A 20,276-nucleotide genomic window follows, 5' to 3' on the forward strand; every position below is an offset into this window, starting at 1 on the left:
CTTAGGAGTTGTTCTAATCACACATTTATCGGTTTCTCGTTTCTTTATGACCCCTTGGTATGTGCAGTGATCGGTTTTCATTCATTCGATGCTTTTCTCCTTAATAAAGATTCAGCTGCGAGCCAGCGCTTTTCGTGTGCTCCTCCTCCCTTCCATGGCAACACTCCGGCTCCTTCCAGGGTAACTACCCTCCGCGTGGTTCTCGTGGCAGCCACCCACCGACTGTGCCTTCTTACACTCTCGCCATACCTCCCTGCTTCCACGGTAACCATCCCCCGGTTACAGATTCCTCCACTCGCATAACTCACTCCTCCTTCAACGCGGTGACCACCTTCCGAACGGTTCCCATGGCAATGCGCCGACTTGTTACGCCGACGTCTACGACATACTACTACTACTACGATGACGACGACATGGAACCCAGGAACGGGTGCTTAACAGCTGTCGCTGTAGAAACACGCACGTGGGCAACGCAGGCGCGATCCCGATAACCAGCCTCCGGTTACGGATTCTTCCGCTCACGCCGTACCCTCCTCTGGTAACCTCATCCGAGTGGTTCCCATGGCAACGCACCCACCGTTTACGATGACGACTACGACATACTACTACTACTACTACGACAACGACGTAAAACCCAGGAACGGGCGCTTAACAGCTGTCGCTGTAAAAATGGAAATTCCTGACGTGGACCGCTATTTCTTGATGTCATGTTGCAATTCCTAGACTGTATGTTGATAAGTGATAAGCTCAAGTACACTACCCCCCCCCCCCCCCCCCCAATATAACAATTTGCGCCAATATTCACACAGTTTTCGTAAGAAAAAAATGGCCCAGAAATACGTAAATTCTGAAACTTTTTGTCGAATAACTCGATCTGTACCCGAGTTTCAGCTCAAAAATTACCGCCCGACGTATACCCCCGGGATTCTACCCCACCAGGCGGTTCGCGAAGCTCGCGAATTCAGAACAACGCGGAATGCAATTACATGAAGCGTTATTGACTAAGAGTTCATTTTTGGATAGTTTTAAAGGCCACCATAGACACTGTGCTCTGGAATCTAGCGCACACAATAGCGTTGCGCTCCAACGCTGTCTGTTATACGCCTAACTCCCCTGCTGCGGCATGACGCATGCATTGTTGATCGTGCTGTGCATTTGCACCCATCGCTGTCTCAGGAGAGCGAACGCAGAGGCAAGTAGGCGGTAGACGGGTCTCTATCAGCAGCTATATAGCATCTCGCATATTTCAAGAATACAAACAAGAATTCATGCACAACGTACGTACAGGTGCGGGCTGCCTGAGTGGAAGTCTTCTGTTCCTAAATCCACTCGCACGTCGATTAGCTGAATCAACAATGTGCATTAGTGTATAGTGCCCGGCAGTATACTGCTGATAGCGAACGATTAACTTTATTTGGCGATAACGTCGCGAACAAAAAATCCCGATTCTGTTTCTGCCTGGTCAGGCATGAGTGCGCGTAGCATGGAGATGGCACTTGAATCTTTAGTAAGGCGTAGTTCATGCTTGTGGCCTTCGCCGTGAGCCGAGAAAGCGCTGTAACGCATTTCTTTTTTTGCCTATTCACATCGAAACTGCGGACTTCCGAAATTTATAAGGCGAATTCTTATTCGGTGAGGTCTTATGAAGGGCCGCATATCCGCGCATGTTCTGTTTCAAAGATATACGAAAACAAATTTGCCTAAAGGCGAGCCTCCCCCCCCCCCCCCCACCACACACACACTAACACCTCGCTTATTACCCACGTTACTTGAGGCTACAAACTCTTCGAAAAGAAAAGCCAAAACCATAAACTGATGTTGTAAGGCTAAAAATCGCAGGGGCGGCGAGCAGCAGCAGAGCCGCCGGTACCATTCTTGCGAAAGCCTCGAGCAATATATTCGCATTCCGCTCTATAACGCCCCGTGACGTCCGAGAGCCGAGGTTGTTTCGTTAGGTCGTGGCCCCAAGAACCGCGAAACAACACAAATGTCCAAAACAACATTTCTGTCCTCTTACATTAGTGCCGGGCGTAAGCGTAAGATGAGAACTTTCAACGTGTATACCTACGCCTAAGCTCAATGGTGAGAGGCCTTTTACCGCCGCCAATCAGTGCTGTTATTATGTACGCAACCTTCACTCTCTTGTCAGCGCTAAAAACACAGAAAAGCAGCGACGTGCGAACTCTTCGGAGAGTGTGCACGTGAGAGCGGTCGCGTTCTTCCCGGGGCGTTCGGTATAATTGAATAACGCCCCGCGAGCGCGCCTTTCTCGAAGACGCGGGCGGGCGGGCGGGGTGGGGGGGGGGGTGGGGGGCTGCATGCTATGCGCGAGCGTGGGTTGCCTCCGTCGGCGCCGCTCTCCTCTCTTTTCCCGCGCCGTCGTTGCGACTGCGCTAAGTCCGTGGTTCAGCTTCGCAAGAGCGCGGCAGCAGCAGCAGCAACGGCGGCGGCGGCAACAGAGGCGCCGCATGAGGTGTAAAAGCGCGGCTTCCGAGCGCGTCGCCGACTGCCCCCAAAATACATGGGCGTTTCGGTTCGAGCGAAGGCGGGCCGATTTTGGGCGCCGCTGTGACATAGCTCGTTAACGTCACTCCCTGCTCTAGGAAGAAACCGCCAGGTCGAAAAAAAGAAAAGAAAAAGCGCGCGCGCGAGAGAGAGAGAGAGAGAGAGAAAGAAGAGGACGGCGACATTGAGCTCGTTAGAGGGTATAGCATCGGCGGGAAACTACGCGGGGACGGCAGGAAAAAAAAAGAAGGGAAGGGGGATAAGGGGAAGAGGGGTGAAACAAAAGAGCGACATGAAGCGAGCGACAGACAAAAGACGGGCAGCGGCGAAAAAGAAGCGAGCAAAGCGGGGAACACAAAAGAGTGGCAGCGACGCGAGTGGCTGCTTGACAGCGGCTGCGCTGGACCGCAGCCAGACGCGAACGCCGGATCCGCGTTATACAAGATGCGCGCGCATATCATTTTGCCCTCCCCCTCCACCTCCTTCCCTAAGACAGACTTTTAAACACGCCTACAGGTGTCGAGAACGCAGGGGCTAGCTCGCTTGACTCCAATATCACAGCGCGGCTTGTCTCAGCCAAGACAATAAGCTCGGGAGAGGCTGTGTCGCGCGGAGCGCACACAGCGCAGCTGCGGCCCGCCGGATTATTAACACAGCGGGCGAAAAGGCAGACCATTCTAAAAAGAACGATGAAAATAGCTTACCAACACAGACATGAAAGAGAGACATCAGACAGAACCAGACTACACGTGCAAAGAGGTTTAGGTGGCCTGTTTCCTGCTACACACATAAATATGCAGAACTAGGAGCGTTCTGTTAACAACAGGTATATTGGAACATCACTGAGGGGGTCAAGGAAAGGCTTGGTCATGAAAAGGACAGTCGCTGCCAGAAGCTTATAGCGTGCCGGGCATCACTTTATTAAACGGTTCTACTTAATTGTGCCACATGTGTTCCAAAACGACGCTTGAGCGACACCGCCTTTTATAGTTTCATTAGCCACGGGCTTTCACATCGGTATGTGCTCCACTGCCTACACTGGATCTGTACTTCACTTTCCGGAGAGTCGAGGAAACTGTTGTGACATTGCGGCATGCGAAATACCGTCAGCTATTTTCAGTGATATTCCACGCGTGGTGGTTTGTGTTGTGCTGCGTTTTATGGCGCACAAGCAGCTAAGGCAATTATGGGCCAAACGCCAGGCTGATGCGGCTGCAATGTGTAAAGCAATTAAAAGGTACAAAACGTATCGCAGCTTGTTCAGAAGCTAACTTCCCTTTTCCTTAAAAAGTAAAAACACAGGAAACGTCAACAAGTGCATTTTCTTGCAGGAGTAACCTATAGGATGGAACGGAATGTGTTCATCATAAAGTTGTGGGAAATGTTTCTCCATTATCTTCGAATTTTCTGCATGAACATAAAATGCGGTTTGTGATCACTACATCTGCGAATAGTTCACTTGTAGGTTTATCCTGTTTTGTCAGTACACAGCTGTGTGCAAGGTGCGCGCGCGCGCGCGTTTGTGTGTGTGTGTGTGTGTGTGTGTGTGTGTGTGAGTGAGTGAGTGTGTGTGTGTGTGTGTGTGTGTGTGTGTGTGTGTGTGTGTGTGTGTGTGTGTGTGTGTGTGTGTGTGTGTGTGTGTGTGTGTGTGTGTGTGTGCGTGCGTGCGTGCGTGCGTGCGTGTGTGTGCGCGCGTGTGTGTGTGCGTGCGTGCGTGCGTGCGTGCGTGTGCGTGTGTGTGTGTGTGTGTGTGTGTGTGTGTGTGTGTGTGTGTGTGTGTGCGCATGTGCGTGTGTGTGTGTGTGTGTGTGTGTGTGTGTGTGTGTGTGTGTGTGTGTGTGTGTGTGTGTGTGTGTGTGTGTGTGTGTGTGTGTGTGTGTGTGTGTGTGTGTTCAATGCGATGACGACATAAAATCACTTCAAAGTATACGTTCTTCATGTGTGCATGCCTTCCGTTCTCCTAAGACAGGTTTTACCAAGTTCTGCTTATAAACTTAATTATTCCACGTAGACTGACATTTAATTGCCTCTCAATTTACCGTGTACTAACTTCACGCAGTCATCATAGGGAATGTTCGTTTTATTGATTTGCTTGCTTTTCGACCTTGTGTGGCACATACGTCCGCTCTCTCATTGCCACCAATCCCAACTCGGGTTGCTCGGGACCAGAATTTTGTTACTTCCTTGCGTGGTGAACCTTGTTATATTATCCATTATATCACCTCGTAAGAGTGTAACTGTGTTTCTGGTGTGTGATGCTGTGAGTATCGGGATATTTTCCCTTTATCAGGGCGTTTTTGGAGTAAAATATGGAGAAAAGGATATCTAGCGATTTCAGGAAACTTGAAGAACTGAAATTTTCTCTTTTTTTCAATATTAGTGGCTTTTCCAAGCTGCTACAGAAACAGAGGACCAGAAATCGGGATTTTTAGATATAATTGAGGAAATTTTCAATTACGGCATCGAACATCACTGGCATCTTGAAGAAAAATTGCTTACATCCAGCTCCGTACAGTGCGTTCTGGGTAAGGCGGCTAATTGATTCCAAAGTGTCGAAGCAGTGCATGCAGAACTGCCTCGTGCGCGTTACAAACTTACTTATGCGAGGTTTTAAACAATATCCACACAGAAGTCTTCTCTCAGCAAGGGACCATGCTGTTCCAGAAACGAAGCATGCAACTCTGCATAGCAACCTGCGCTCGTGTGCATGACAAGCGTGGTTTGGGTTATTTTCTATCTCTCCTCTTTCAACACCTCCTCTCCCAGAGCGGTTCTATGCACGCGCAAAGCGATCCAGTTACCACTCCTTTCCTTCCCTTATAACCTCCTCCTCGGCGAGAACAGACTCAAGAGTGACAAGCATTCACATAAACTGAAGAACTTGAATGGCTTGTGTGTAACGTGCTCCATGGTTTTGTACGGTATGGGTCGAGTATAACTCATTTCTAGGGGTGTGCTAATAGCAGTTTTGTAGCGAGAGCTACACTGGGCTACCAGTCGAGCATTTCGCGGTACATGGAGACGAAAGTTGTGCGCATGCGCCGTTACCATGGCAACCGAAGAGAAGCAAAGTGCGGCGTGTGCTTCGCCGTCGCCGCGGCCGGGCTCCCGCTGCACCGTCAAAGCCGAGCGTGACGTAACGCGGATGAGCAGTAGTGCGCATGCTCCGATACCATGGTAACCAGAGAGACCCCACAGCTGCGCCGCGTTCTTCGTCGCCGCCTCGCCGCTTGCTTCTCTATCACCCGAACCGCGCGTCGCATGCGCAGCATTGCGTATAAAAGGCGGATATGTATAATGGGCGTCTGTATCACAACGTTTGACATGCATCCAGAGAAGATTAACTCTTCCGATCCTGAGGTTGTCGTTTGGCAGTTGGCTTGAACCAAATCAGAACGCTATAGCCTGTGTGTACGTGAAACAAGGGATCACCGCTGTCAGACATCTATCTCCCTTCGATCGCGGTGAATAATGGTGAAGCCTGCTGTGTTCGGCTTCTGGAAAGCGGCATCATCATCCAAGGAGTCTACGTGACACTGGGAACACCTGTTAAGCAGACGATTGATGTGGTTGCCACGTGTATACCAGCCTACGGCACGGTTTCACAGTTCTGTGTGACTTTGGGTGATTTCAACAGGAAACAAGACTCTCTTAGTCAGTGTATGAAATAAAAGTTTGACTTTAATTTAGCTTCGGGCCCACACGTCCAGACTACACAATGGGGAACTACTATAGAGCTTGTATACTAAAGAGGCTCTACCAAATCGAAATACTGTATCGACAAAATTGAGACCGTTGCATGCTACTTCAAAGATCATCGGGCAGTCTTCATCTCTCTCGGGCAAAATGAATAAAAGATGTATATAACCAATGTCTCTCATTGCTAAACATACAGTGACCACAACAAACTTAGCCATGGAAACGTACGCGTATACCTCTCGCTACGTATATCCTGGCATAGCCGAGCTAAGCCATTGCCATTTTTTTTCGAAACTGATTCGAATATGAATAGTGTATAGTTTTGCCACCGAATCAAATATGAATAGTGTAGCCACAAAACCGAATCGAATACGAATAGAACAGCGATTGAATCGAATATTTCTAAGAATATTCACCATATGTGCGAATATTCGTAGAAAACAAGTAATCGTGCGAAAGAGCTAAGCGCTGCCATGCTATCGTTACAGCGCTATAACCTATGTAGACTTAGCTATTGGTGTCAAAAGACGCACTGGAGATGGGCAACACGATGTCAATGTCGCCGTCATCTCATACGTATATAAAAAAATTACATTTTGGTAATTGAGGGCACAGTGAGTGACCCCGCGCCACATGTCGGTAGGCTAGAGGGCCGAGAGCTAGCTAGGTATGTGTCATGAATTTCGACATCGGCCATTAAGGCAGGGTTCACTAGTTTGCTGAACCTTCCTGAGCCCTGCCTGATCGCCCTCTTGGAGTATACTGCCACACGATTGGGCTACCTCCCGGCACTTCGTCTCCAGTTCGCGCAGACCGACCGAGGCAGAATGCTGTGCGGCGTTGAAGTGGGTGGGTCCTGGCTTTGGTATTGCCGCCGAAGAAAACTGTGGGGCGCCTTATTATAACTTCGTGCCAATTATTCGATAACTGTTCAAAGACTTGAACAAAGAATTTGGTTCTGGTCATATACGCAACAATTCTGGACAAAAGCATTTTCGAACGGGAAAGCGTTTATGAATGCATTTTTTTTCATATATCGCAAGATTTCACCCTAACAATGAATATATATCCGCATATCTCCCTTCGGCAAAGCTTTGTATTCTTTTGCTATTAACCTTTTTGCTACCGTCAAAGGTGTTCCCCATTGTTTTTCTATGGCAGTCTTAAATGCTCGATGAGAGTGATGGGAAAACTTTAAAAGAAAGATTTTGCTACACGTTGGATGAATGGACCATTACCTTCAATATTTCCATAGGAGTACCTTAACATTTTCTAATATTCAAAATTTTTGGCCGAGAATGTTGGGCATGTTAAGTAATTTTAAAAATTCCCTATTTGATTCGTTTAGCCAATCGAAGAGGAGGATATTCGATTCGTTATTCGAAAAATTCGAATATTCGCACGCCCCTGGGAATTCCTAGTGCGCGTTTCTTTTTCGTCTATAAGCGGAGCTGTGGCCAAAGCTCCGCATAGACTCTCTTTTGTCGTTCCTCTGAACTCATCGCGCCTGTGGCACGGCATGCCCTCTAAGTGCCATTTTCCAGCTGCACACGCGGACCTCCATGTGCCTCGTCAAAATGATTTAGTCGGTAAGCGCGGTTTAGTTGCCTGCTTCCATTTCTTCCACAGGGATAACATCAGTCATCATGAACGTGCTCGAGTTCTCAGTGTTCAAGCTGCATCGTGCACCGAGCTCCGCTAAACGTAAAGAGTGCCCCACTGTTACCACATGCAGAGCGTCGCGACTTCTAAATATTGCAAAAGTAAAACCTTTCACATAGTACAAGAAGTAAGAATGAAAGGCAGTAAGCCATATATCTATTTTTTTTTTCATAATTCTAAGCGAGACAGGAAAACTGTCAGTAAAAAAATTACAGTCTGCACACGTATCTAAATATGACGGCGCACATAACGGGAGTGGGCCGATCTCATCATGAGTTTCGCTATACCACCGCCTCTGGACGAATAGCGGTACAGTCGGCGGGCGCCGAATGACAGCTGGAAGCGCACAAATGAAAGGCGGTATTCGGTGAACGCGACGTCCTTCTCTTTCCAATTACAAATTCATCCTAATGAAGCTGAGTTTTAGCGAAATTGTGCATAAGTGTCTTAAATATTTCTTCATGCAGTGACACGAAGCTTATGTCATCAAGTTCTTTCAAGACCATGTTACCAAAACAAGCTATACATCAAAAACAACACACTGCCCTGCTATGCTTGCAGTTAGGAACCACAATGTAGCCAGATTTGGTATTTGTCTCAAGGCTGCACATGCCTTAACACTGCGGTAAGGTGTCGAGGATTACCGGCATGAAGTATCCCGCAGGAATAGTGAGCAACCGCGTCAAGTCCATTTAAACTGGTATATTTAAAAGAGGCGGTAGCGCGCGTGGCGAAGAATGCATGCACCAGAAAAAGGCGATCATCACACGCTGAACTGATGTCGCGAAGGGCGTACATATATGCATGAAAGCAGCGGCGTGTCCCGTGCGTAATATGGACAGCTCTACTGAAGTTGTACCGAACGCCAGGCATCAATAAAATGTGCTAAGGGTAGGTCTAATAAAGGCTAAGCACCCCAAAAAGCGCAGTGAAGGCTGGCCATTCCGCGCAGCAAAGTCTGCCTCCTCATACTTGCCAAAGAAACCGATACTAGCAGTAACAAGTGAGTAGCTGTCGTTCCCCCCACCGCCCTCCGTTATACACGAGCGAGTAAAGAAATATCGAGGCCTGTCCCCGAGTGGGGATGCGTTTATATTATCCAACCCATCAAATGCGCCACTGCTGCCCTCGAAGCGACGTAAATTCTTCACAGAGGCTACCGGCCGCTACGGCATGTTCAATACGAAATGATTCTGGTATCGAATCAGGGGACGACAATAGAACAAACGCTTGCGTGAGAAATATGTCGTCAAAATGCACACGCAGAAGCGTGACAGCCAGTATCAAGCACAATATGTATACGGATATTCCATTTCTACGCGCGAGAAAAGGCAGACAGCGGTAAAGGTGGCCTTTGCTGCTCTGCTAAAGGCAACTGTCCCGTCGTCCGTATGCGCCATACCCCTCACGCGTGTGCAGGCGCATACGAGAGAAGACAGGAGAGGAAAGGAAATGTCTCTGGAGGGAAACAGATCGGCTGTGAAATCGTCCGATTAACACGGCAGAAACGAGCATCCGAAAAGATGAGCGAGGACCAATTGCCTCAAGTATTGCTTTTGACCGCTGACTTGAAACGCCTGCCGTAATATGTTTCAGTGTGGCGCATAACTCATGTAATTAAGCCTAAACTGTCGCGTACATAACCGAAAACAATGCCACCATGTCACATACACGCTCACACTCCATCACAATAATTTCTTTAAAATACTGGTTTCATTCATGCTGCTCTCGCGCACTACCCGCAGTGCTATGTAGCTCGTACACATCTAACGTGTCTTCGTGATATGTAGGCGAGATCTGTTTGCGTTACATGCAAATGGAGGCCTAACGGCTCAATGTTACGGTGAGGGATATGTCAAAAGGGATCATTTGTCACGCTGGTCCCTTCAAAACACTATAGCGAACAAAAAAAATCGAAGAGGTTGTCGCAAAGCTTATCAATGTACGTACAGGCGTCGTCAAAAATATACAGGCTACAGAGTCTGCTGTTGTACCACGTAGCGAGGCTCTCGCGCCGCCACCATTTTATACGCAGGTTAGGACGAAAGTTTCAGTCAACCTCGAGAAGCTTGAAGCGCTGGCAGTGCACTACAAGCCATGCTACCCAGTCCAGACGCACGTGCCGTGGCCTGTACATTCCCGCGAAGCGTGTACATAGGTGCACACATATGTTCCACTGCTCGAGCGGTATACGCACGCGAAGCTGTCCAGCCCGTTTGTTTCAGTAATACTGCTTTCGTATTTCCAGGCCGTTGTACTTGGGAGTACTTGGACATCAGGAATATCCAGGTTTCGTTCCTAGACCGTATACGCAGGGAACAAAACAGGCGCACGTTAGCTTTGGAACCAGCCGGGGCCACTCAAAATTTTGACACATTTTATTCTGTAGTCGCGCCTATCAGATTCGACTCAGGAATTTTCTTGGTATCTGTTGCAACGTGCAAACCACTGAGCGAAACCGCACGAACGGACAGAAATCCCCTTCTAGCGGCGTAATTAAGAGTAAACAGGCATGGGCGCATGCATTAGCCAACTTTCTTTTTTTTTCTTTTTGCGTGAGTGCGCTGCTGGCGGAGCTGTATTAATAGCCAGCGAGTTCTTGCTATTGACGGTTGACATCCCCGTAAAGGTCAGTTTGTTGCTCTGCGGAAGAAAAAAAAGGGCCCCAGCTCTCAAAGTGATCACTGTGATTGCGGAGCGTGTTACGGGTGAAGAGAATCGCCGCTTCGTTTTTTGCAGCATGCTGAAAGTATAGGAGGTAAACGGAAAACGACGACCGTTCATCCATGTCGTTTTCGGCGACTAGCACCTAACAGCGGCTCAATTCAGAGCAGCAGTTCCACGCTGAAATTGTTTGCACCTGTTGCTGCCACATTATACAGCATTTTGTCTTTTTTTTTGCACCTGTTGCTGCCACATTATACAGCATTTTGTCTTTTTTGCACCTGTTGTTGCCACATTATACAGCATTTTGCCTTTTTCTGTTCAATAACCATCTATCTGAGAGGGGCTCGGGCAATCGTTAGTTAAGTTAGACAAAGGTATTTCTTGCCCTCCGTTGACGTGCCAACTCAACACTTACACAAAGCGCTAGGTGAGCACAGGGAACCATGCGTCCCCATGTATTTTTAAAATGGTGTCATGCGGAAATATAACTGTTATCCGAGAACAGAGCCTGAAACCTCTTTCTTAGTTACCGGGTTCGAACCCGACCGCGGCGGCTGCGTTTTTATGGAGGAAAAACGCTAAGGCGCCCGTGTGCTGTGCGATGTCAGTGCACGTTAAAGATCCCCAGGTGGTCGAAATTATTCCGGAGCCCTGCACTACGGCACCTCTTCTTCCTTTCTTCTTTCACTCCCTCCTTCATCCCTTCCCTTACGGCGCGGTTCAGGTGTCCAACGATATATGAGACAGATACTGCGCCATTTCCTTTCCCCAAAAACCAATAAAAAATAGCATAAACTAAATGCGCAGTTTTAGAAATTAAACGATATATAACCAGCGACTCATAGCATTTAATGCCGTTTGATTTGACGCCCGCGAGCTCCTCTGCCTACGTGTGTGCGTCACCATGCACCTTTGCTATAGCTTGCTTACTTTCTGCTTTCGTTACTTTCTGGCACAATTAGGAGTCGGTAGTTTTCAAATAAAGAGTATTTCATTGGACACATAAAGCCGCATCCAACGATAGCAAAAATTTGGCTCGAAAAGTATAGACAGCAGGAAAAGTAACCAGCCGGGATCTCCGCTTTGTGTCTACGTAAAATTCGGCACGTGACTCTCACGGTTACCCAGGAAATGAGCAGGAACTCCGCTCGCAGGCCACATGTAGCCATTCGTACCGCACTCATGTAGTGTGCCCTCACAAAAAGTGCATGCCTTAAGAATATGCACCCCAGTCACTGCTATATACTGTGTACGACAATGCATTTATTTTATTTAGTCGCGCATGCACGAGCACCGGGCTCGAATCCGTCGGCGGCGGCCGCGTTTCGATAGAGGCGAAACGCAAAAGGCGCCCGTACGTGTGCTGTGCGATGTCAGTGTACGTTGAAGATCCCCAGGTGGTCGAAATTATTCCGGAGCCCTCCACTACGGCGCATCTTTCTTCTATTCTCCTTTCACTGCCTCCTTTATCCCTTACCTTCCGGCGCGATTCGATTGCCCACCGAGATACGTGAGACAGTTACTGCACCATTTCCGTTCCTCAAAAACCAATTTTCATTTTTTTCTTTTTTTTCTAGCACCGGCCATTTCCTCGTGTGCAGTTTTATTTCCCATAATTAGGGGCAAGGCTAGAGTAGACACCGGATTAAATTTATAAAAGCCTGGTAATAGATTCTTGCAGCGCTCTCAATAGCATTCGCAGCACCGTTAGCGTCCGGAAAAAAAAAAGTTTAACATCTGTGCTATGGCAAGTATTTCTGCCGTGTTTTCAGCTGCCGACCATGACGCCGACGTGAGCTTCACTTCACTAACGGGCTTTTGAGCCGGTTCAGTGAACAGCCGCGAAGCGGCATTATCCCTGCATCTGCCTGTGAAGTCAACTGAGTTTCCCACCATGTACCGACGCGACAATTAAATTAATTTCGAAAGAGAAAAAGAAAAAGCTCATGCCGCCATGCACACGAATCGTGCAGATGATGGAGCGTTTCCCGCTCGGCTGACAAATGTCATAACATGTCGCACGAGAAGCTTCCAAGAAGAAAAAATGGAAATAAAATATAATGCAGAATACTGCTTATCAGTGCAGTTCCCCCACGGACTTCCCCACACCGGAAACATTTTGCAGCGGCGCTTCGCCACGCTCGCCAGGTGTTGGGGATTGTGTTATTAGCATTCCTTACTTTGTTTTCATATAGAGGCTTTTCAGCTCTGTACATTGCGCCATGAAAGCTCCCGCTTATAAATAAATTTGACCCTTTTCGTTCATTCGCCTCGTTGAAGTCCTACGCACACTCCAGCCGTGGATAAAAACGAATTGCGTTACTAGAGTAGCTTGCTCGGATGCACATCGGATGCACATCGGATGCTCCTCGGCACAAAGAAACAGCCGGTGATGCCCTTCGCATTGAGCGCTAAAAGGAAGGAGGGAAATTATGTGCTCGTCAGGTTACTTAAGGCGACACATGGTCAATGCACACAATGTTAGCTTGCATACGGTCAGCCACATGCGTGCATGGATGTGAAGGCAGATGACAGGAGTGCCAACTTCATGTAGCTCCACTGGAATAGAGACCGCAGGGCTTCGCATTTTGTCTTTGACATGGTGGCGTGTTGCCCTTTCTTCCAACCTCTGTCATATTACCTAATATGTACAATAATTACTCCATTAATTCACCTCTTGAATCAAAGTAAGAAACTGTTTCCTATCGTGTGCGTGTGGCCACCTTTCAGCACGAACATGAATGTTACCTGTTTACATCGGCATTTATACAGATACCTGCATCCGCGCGCGTGTATCTACCTGGGCAGTAGTGGTGGTCATGCATCATTATATGCATTTTGACTGCTAACATTTCGCCTCCCCATTCTTCACCCTTCCTGCATCGTTTTTTTTTTGGCTACATTTTCCTTGTCCTTCCAGAAGCACGCCCCTCGCTGGACTGCCGTGTGCTCCAGTAAGTAATTCCAAAGTGCTCTTCTCTGCCCACTTTCATTTAAAAAAATGAAATACAAACATGTTCTTTCTCTAAGCGTCGAAGCAAGTCCTAAAAGCGTGGTTCATGACCTTCTGCCATTGAACACTGGAGTCGACATACGCAGGAAAAGAGTTGCCCAAATTAGATTGAGCCTCGAGACTAAAAACATCTCTCTGGAACCCTTTAATGTGATGAGCATATATAGAACAATGACAAGACTATGTGTATTTCTTTTGCGACCTTTTTTTTTCAGTCAAAAAATGGAGCTCGTCGGCTCATATGTCGAAATATGTCAGCCTGCTACAGCACAAGGCCCGTGCCAGATGTTTTTTTTTTGTATCAGCATGTATGTACAAAGGCTGCGACAGACGTAACAACAGCTGCTGGCGTTTGCGCATGCGGTTCATACACGTAGGGTACACCGCGAGCCATCTGTACAACATTTGTTTCGTCGCCAGTGCAGGTATATGAGTATTATACAGTCGAGGAAATGGGAAACCCAGCGCTCGATGTGAGCGCAGTAACGGACCCCCATTTGAGCCCCTCATTGCATGCACCCAGCAGCACATGCCGTGGTGAGTTCGGTGAGCTTGGTGAAGCCTCAGGATCGTATATAATATGGAACGAGGCTCGTAGAAAGGTTAAGCTGGCTGTAATGTCGTCCTTTCCACTCGCTTTGCACCACCCTCCGTCCCCCCACCTCCAGTTGCTTTACTTTGACTATATACAGTTCAGAAACAAATGGATTTTTTTTTATTTACATCGGGACTGATAAACAGTCTGAGAGCGAATCCACAAAGCTACCGTCGCGTAACAAGAGTTCGTACTTGGCCGACGCCTCGGCCAACGTATCGTTGGCCCCCATGGTGGCCAATCATGAAGCGTTATCGCTTGGCAACAGCTTTTCTCTTTCTTTTCTACTTAACAGTCACTAAGACTTGAACACCAGCAAAAGCATGAGTTCACGTGGGCAAAGTTCGTTCCGTGTTTGGGATCGGAAACTGAACGCAGGCTCGGTCGTATAGCGAAAGTGTGGCCTTCTCCCACACTCGTGCCAAGGGAATGCAACGAAGCGAATAGTTTAGTGGACTGCATGCGTATCATTCATAAAAAAAAAAAAGACGGGAGCCGGGACGCTTATTCTGATTTAATTAGGACAATCGGCCGCACAGGACAATAATTCTCAGTTTTTAAGAATGCCTGGAACGTGTAGATCGAATTCCCGCGGTAAAAAGACGAGTTCAGATTCCTCTTTAGTGCACCTTTAACTGTTCGATGCGAGCGATGGAAACACTTAGAACGAAAGATTTCGCTACATGTCAGAATAATGGAGCATTCCCTTCAATATTTCCATAACAGTGTCTTACAGTTTTCCAGTTTTGCAAAATTTTTGTCCGAGAATGTTTGACATGGTACATCAATCGGAAAAAGTGCCTCTCGAGCTACAACCAAGTCATGACGTGTGAGACCATCAACGTAAAATCGTAAACTTTCAGGACAGTACCGCCAGCGCCGAGGACGCTGTACGTACACTGAGAACTCGTCCTCTCACAGACTCTCGATGCATGCAGGCGGAGTGCATAAGCCTATAGGATTGAGCGCCATGCGGTTACTTTTGCGGTCTGCGAAAGAAACAGTCGGCGTTCGTTGCAGGTCAGATGTGCTTGACATCGCGATGCTGGTCAAGACCCGGTGCTCTTCTAGATGTTTCAGCATGTATAGAGGGTGATGCACTGTTCACGTTAGCACCATGTGCCCGAGTCATATGGAACTCGGAACAAACGGTGGTTGAAACTGCTGCTGCGGTACTCCGCCATGCTATCTGCGAATGGATAGTGTGCTGTGAACTTCATGCTTTCTTAGTGAGAGTCAAAAAATGTTCCCCGGGAATTTGAGTTAATAAACTTGGAACGTCCGAAACAGGGAAACATTCAAGATGTCGCCCGTGCATGCATGTGTAAATAAATTCATATTTGAACAGCGCAATAAAACAACGGAACACAACGAATAATGGACATCACAAGCGCTGTGTGTGCTGGGCCAGAGTTCTCTCTTGGCATGTCAGGTATACGGGCTTTGCCCTCCTGACGTTCAAATGGTGTGTAGTTTTTTGGAGCCATCAAGAGGGCATACCAGGCGAATATGCAAGAGCAGCGCTTGTGGTGTCCATTCTTCGTTCTGTTCCGGTTTTATTGCGCTGTTCAAATATGAATCAGTACCAACTCGCCCAGTTCGCAGCTTTAATGTAAATAAGTTAATGGAGCAGGAGCGGAGAATTCTTCCTGTCCTTGTCAAAAGTCAAATTTTTGTTAGCGCAATTGAATACGGGCAAGAGGTAGCCCCATTTTACAACTCTCGGCAAAAGTAATTGCCCCTGAACCTTCTTTCATGACTGTTGCTTGTTTGCCACGAGAAGGTGAAAACACGGGCCATGACTGAAACCCCTTGTTAAAAAGTTTTTAACTATTCTTTATTGATAGTAACTAAATATAACCTGACAGTAAATGCTACAATGAGGACCATACATTACAGTCCTGTTGAAAAGCATTTTTGAACAGGAAATAGTTTATTAGCGCAATTTTTATACATTGTAAGATTTCGATATAACAATCAATATATCCGCAGATCGCCCGTCGGCAGGCTTGAATTTTTTTGCTATCGTTAAAAGCGTTCCCCATTGGTTTTATATAGCAGTCTTAACTGCTCGATGCGAGCGACGGAAACACTGTAAAAGAAATATTTTGCTAGATATCAGAAGAATGGACCATTACCTTCAATATTTCTATGCCAGTACCTTACAGTTTTCCGGTATTCAAAATTTTTATCCAAAACTGTTGGACGTGATATGCAGTGCTACTGGTCGACTATGAAAATCTCAGTTTGGGAGCAAAGCACTGCATTTCAGCCATTTTGAGGGCACTGAAACTACTGTGCATAAGCTCAAAGAATTTGCAGCAACACTGTACATAATTTTGAGTTCGTCATAACTGCATCAGTATCAGCCATATAGGAGTCATGTTCACATTCATAGTTTAGCTGTGAATGAGTAGTAATCGTATAGGATGCCGCTTCCACATGTGCAGCGGCAGGTAAACATTCAAGCATGGTCATGTACCGAAACTGAGGATAAAGCTGATATTCTGGCAATATCTGAACAAAACGCGAAACATATAACTTAAACTACCGGCCAATCAATGTCAGTATTAATCACCGCTTGCCCTACAGCATAGTATATATTATACATGTATGACATGATCAGCCTGACTATGCGGACGTACTGTGGTGCTGAAGGAGAGGGCTATAATCGACACTGATTTCCCCAACTGACGAAATGTGCAACCCACATTCCTCAAGACTTATCTCCCCATCGCCAAGCATGTGGCACATACTAAGAGGTCCGTCATTCATTTGTTAACGCAGCAACAGGATCGTCACGCCATTGCGTCGCCTTCAGCAGTGCATATGCTAGTTGAAAATAAGATGGTGTTGCTTTTCGCTCATCGCAGGCGCCAGGTACAGGACACCACTTGACTCACGAACACTGCAATGCACCTGACATCAGTATTTTCATTCATATACTGTTCTTTTCTCTCACAGCGCGTCCACGACAACGTGCAAACGCTAACGGTTGATCATAGGCATATTCAGAAAAGGCCCAGCACGACAGATCAAGAAATGCACTACGTAACGTGTCTGGCGAGCTTCCTAAAACGTGAAGCCTAACGAAAGCGTCATCGTGAACAGAGAATCCACTTTTCGAGATCAACTCAGGGGTGCGGCTACCCCTTTCCTGACACAGTGGTGTGAGGTGGGCGTAGTCAAGCAACCGCGCAGAGTAGAAATGAGATAGTGCGTCATTAGTGAACAGTGACAACATAGGCATTCGATAAAGGACTAGTGCGCGCATGCATACGAGGGCGCACGGCTCACTTAGGCTGCTGATGAATGTGCTACCGTACGAACAAAACCGTAACACGTCTATTCGCTGCGGGGGACATGATGACACTATACGGATGGCCACATCATGTTCACCGATGGCACGCATCTCTGACACGTGACTGCAAAATATATCCGGCTCGGAAGCATACCTGGTCAGACTTTTGAGGAATCTGCGGGCACCAACGCGGCAAACAAGATCAAGGGATTGTTTACTGCACGACTGCCACGTGAACGTCGCAGCCCATCCCCGTTCCAACGCTTTCTAACCGGTTGAGGTCACACTTGTCTAGTTTCCATTCATACACAGGACTCTCGTGTAATGGATCGCTCGTGAAGTCGGCATTCGCGAAAGACAAGATTTGTTGCATAGCTGTCTCATGCCGCGGCAGCGAGCTGCTCGAAATAGCCGGGTGCCTTCGCGAGCCCGTGACACGGCCACGCTGTTTACACTCCGGCCGGCCACAGCTGGCGCGTTCCAACGGCGCGTTCACGGCGGCGCGACAACGGTCGACAAGCGCCCGAGGGGCTGAGCAAACGGGGCCGAGCGGGCACTTGATCGCACGTCGTCGCGGCGAGACACACAGGCGGGCGGCTGCATACGCACTGCTATTTTGGCGACCGAAATAGCAGCGTGCAGGCTGCGCTGGCCACGTGGAGGGGCGGTGGCTCCAGGCCTACCTGGCAGTTCCGTCGACGCTGGTCCGCGCCGCGGGCGCTGGTTCAGGCGGCGGGCAATCCAGGGAGGGCCATGGCTGTCGTGGGGGTCGGTCTGGCACACGCGTGCACACGCCACACGCACGCGCACGTCGGCAGAGAAACGCGGCCGCTGGGCGCGCTGAGCAGTCTCCCGATCTCGTCTGGCGCTCCCTCTCCCCTGCGGCCAGTTCCCGGCCGAGCCGCGGGGCGGCGGCGCGGTGCGGCGGCGGCCAATGGCAGCGCTCGTCCGCACGGCACGGCCAGCGGCGCAGGCCTCCGCGCCGCTCAACTCCGCCTCGCCGGCGGCCCCGGCCCGCGCTTTGTGCGCAACTCCGCCTCGGCCTCCACGCCCGCCCGCCGACGCGCAGTTGGCGCCGGGCGCGGTGTAACTATTATCCCGGGCACTAGTCCTAGCAAGTAATAATAATACAAGGGGCCGGCCCCGGAGCAGCCCCGCCGGCGGAGGAGCCCGCGAGAGAGGGCGACAAATTAGCATGGCTGTCGACAAGCCGCGCCAACATCGGTACCCAGTTGTCAAAAACCGATCCTGGCTGTCCTCCTCCTCGGAGGCTCCTTTTTGTTGCTGCCTCCCCGGTTAAACATCATGCGCCACCAACCGCCGAGAGGGCATCCGCGTCTCCACGGCGACCTGTGTTCGGGGGCTGTCGCGCACAAAGGGGCTTTCATTTTTTCCCGGGGGCTAGCCCCTGTCCTGGGGTTTGGCTCCCCCGGTTCCGTCACCCTGTTTATCCCTGTCCGCGCATGTGCGGCTGGCAACTTGCGCAAATACCGCCTTTGTGTGCTCGCTGGTCCCCGCGGTACATGCGGCCGCTCTGTGTGCCTCTCCTCTGACAAAGCCAAGATAACTCGCCTCGTCTACACAGGGCCCGTCCGCCATGTGTACTCGCCAACCGCTGCAGCCTGGGACCAGTCTTTTTTTCCTGCGGCGCCTCGCGAACCCGCCGGCCAGATGCCGAGCCGTGGTTCTACTGCATGCGCACCACACTGTCGCGAGCGTCGCAGGGGAAAGCAGTCCCTAATGAATTGCCAACTCCGCTCCTGTTTCCAGGGTCTCCCGTGTCGCGCCCGGCTTATGTCAAGACATGAGCGCGGAGAATTTTTTTGTTCGTTTTTTTTTCTTAACTTCTCTTCGTTTATTATATACGCGTTCACCGCGCCTGCCAGACGAAACGTTGTCGAAACTGACACATGCTCGCCTTCTTCTGAAATGCGAAGGCAGCTCATGCTCAGAGAAAAAAATCGGTCGATGCGGTGGCATCACCTCTGAGAGGAGCCGGATAGGTTAACTGAAAGGGCTTCTCTATGTGGACAACAGTTCTACACTGATACTTTTGTGTCGTGTTGCGCTGAGAGAAATATATACAGGGCATGCTTCACAAGAAGCTGCGTGTGTCGTTTAGTTTTTTGCTCTATGGTCGACTAAAAAAAATCCCCTTTAGACATGCTAATAATTGTCCTTGCATTTTTTGGTAAAGCATCTGGGTTAGACAACGTTTATAGTCGGCATGAACTCTGAAATCTCGCAGTCGCTTCCTCTCCCGACCGCTCAATAAAACGGCACTTTAAAAAAAAAATATTCATTCGAAAACTAACCTCTTTTTTTTTTCATCGCTCTTTGGTGAGGTGGTTTGTTTCACTTTGCATGCCGGATAACAATGCTGCTGGTTTAAGAAAATAGAACATTCGCACAAATTCGCAGCTGCTCCACAGACTGTTCTTTAAGAAATTGCAAAATAAATCCCTTTCTTACCTTGAGGAACGCAGCTCCTTGCCGTCAGCACTCAGAATTATGACGCAGCTTTGACGCATGTGCAGTCTCTATGACTACAGCCTCAAGACAACGTGGCCCGTCCGAGACCAAATGCTATTTATAAACCCCAATGAGCGAGCTGTCAGTCACGATTGCGTCACTGCTCCGCGCGCTGGCAGCACCACAGATCTGGCACTCGTTCAGCGCAGTGACAGGAAACAGAAGGGCAAAAGGTATATTTTTTTATCGGGAGAAATTTGATGTCTGGTGAGGACTTTTTCAAGCTTATTCTTCCTAGTCCCCCGTTCAGCAATGATAAAACTCCATAACGCTTCGGGAGTAGCAGGCAAGAAGAGCTCGTG

At 48.7% G+C, this 20,276-nt stretch overlaps 1 protein-coding gene across 1 annotated transcript in view; it reads right to left on the reverse strand.

The window, feature by feature from the left end:
- mirr (iroquois-class homeodomain protein mirror) overlaps positions 1–18,322 on the reverse strand; it is a 105,662-nt gene extending 87,340 nt beyond the window's left edge. Inside the window, exon 1 of the mRNA XM_077647016.1 lies at positions 18,126–18,322. The gene's annotated coding sequence lies outside the window, so the exon portion shown is untranslated. The remainder of the gene's footprint in view (positions 1–18,125) is intronic.
- Between the last annotated feature and the right edge of the window lie 1,954 nt (positions 18,323–20,276).

This window comes from Amblyomma americanum, chromosome 1, assembly GCF_052857255.1.
Source record: "Amblyomma americanum isolate KBUSLIRL-KWMA chromosome 1, ASM5285725v1, whole genome shotgun sequence".
NCBI classification, from domain to species: Eukaryota; Metazoa; Arthropoda; class Arachnida; order Ixodida; family Ixodidae; genus Amblyomma; species Amblyomma americanum.